We start from the raw sequence: 1,520 nt of genomic DNA, 5'->3' as shown, positions 1-1,520 counted from the left end.
AGGTTTGTTTATATGCATAGATGAAATGAGGTACTGAGTAATTAATTTTTTTTTGAAGAAGAAAATACTTTTATTAATCACAACATGAAATTGGCAAGACAACCTCATTAGAACTCAACCAAGATGAATAGTGCTGCTATAAAATTTACATTTCTCACATCCATTTCACAGGAAAATATTACAGATAGGGGCTTTTCTTGATCTTATAGACCGATTTCAGTAATACCTTTTTTTATTAATAGTAAATAGTATTTACCATATAGTCTCTAAGTGTGCTAAGAAGTAGCTAGAAAGGCAACTAACTGTAAGATCTATAAAGATCATAACTGGCAGAATTAGAACTATTTCGGCCCGCCATCATGAACGACACAGTAACTATCCGGACCAGGAAGTTCATGACTGACTACTTCAGAGGAAACAAATGGTCATTGATGTCCTTCACCCTGGGAAGGCAACAGTACCAAAGACAGAAATTAGAGAAAAACTAGCCAAAATGTACAAGACCACACCTGATGTCATCTTTGTATTTGGATTCAGAACTCACTTTGGTGGTGGGAAGACAACGAACTTTGGCATGATTTATGATTCCTTGGATTATGCAAAGAAAAATGAACCCAAACATAGACTTGCAAGGCATGGCCTGTATGAGAAGAAAAAGACATCAAGAAAGCAGCGAAAGGAACACAAGAACAGAATGAAGAAAGTCAGGGGCACCGCAAAGGCTAATGTTGGTGCTGGCAAAAAGGCGAAGGAGTAAAGACTCTCCAGTGATGTTATCTGCAGCCATTGTATAGATTTTTCACAAGAGGATTAATAAAGACTTTTCATGTGGAAAAAAAAAAGAATTAGAACTATTTCGTTAAACATTGAGAACCGCATCTCTATTTTCGCCAGTTACGTAGGTGCACCTTTTTCACTGGTAAGGCACCTGCTTGCTGTGGGTGTCACAATAATTAGCAATTTTCTTCTTAAGTGACAGATACTTGATTGATCAAGACTTGAAGTTTCTTTCCCAATTTTGCTCTCTTTTGGTGCAGAAACAAAATACTTTTTGTCTTATGTATACAGGGAGATAAATATGAAAGGCAGCGTCTGTAATTTCTAACTCAGAAATGAACAGGAGTAGGGCAAAGAATTACTATTAGAAATAAGTCTTGGAAATAATTTCAGTTTTTAAAACAAGGCTTCTGAATAATTTTTCAAACCTAGATTTCCATTTTGGTACACAGCTTGATACAGTTAACACATTAGATATGTATGTTAGCAATTTCTTCTATCAACTGCACTGTGCCTGCAAAAGAGTTAGCAAAGGTGTCCAACCTGTGACCCATGGGCTGTGTGTGGATTATTTGAGGTCTGTTTTGCTTATCTGTGGTGTCAGCTATCCCCCAAATTATACACAGACCTTTTTTATGCTCATTAGCTTTTGCTAAGTGTTTGTGTATTTACTATGTGGCCCAAGACAATTCTTCCAATGTACAGCAGGAAAAAAAAGGTTGGACACCCCTGGATTAGAGTAT

The 1,520-nt window shown here is 36.6% G+C and overlaps 1 pseudogene; it reads left to right on the top strand.

The window, feature by feature from the left end:
- The first annotated feature begins 359 nt into the window (after positions 1-359).
- Positions 360-831, top strand: LOC111725152 (annotated as a pseudogene).
- Positions 832-1,520: the final 689 nt, after the last annotated feature.

Source organism: Otolemur garnettii, unplaced genomic scaffold (assembly GCF_000181295.1).
Source record: "Otolemur garnettii isolate 467f Iridium unplaced genomic scaffold, OtoGar3 scaffold00032, whole genome shotgun sequence".
Taxonomy (NCBI): Eukaryota; Metazoa; Chordata; class Mammalia; order Primates; family Galagidae; genus Otolemur; species Otolemur garnettii.
This window is presented reverse-complemented; position numbering and strand designations above follow the sequence as displayed.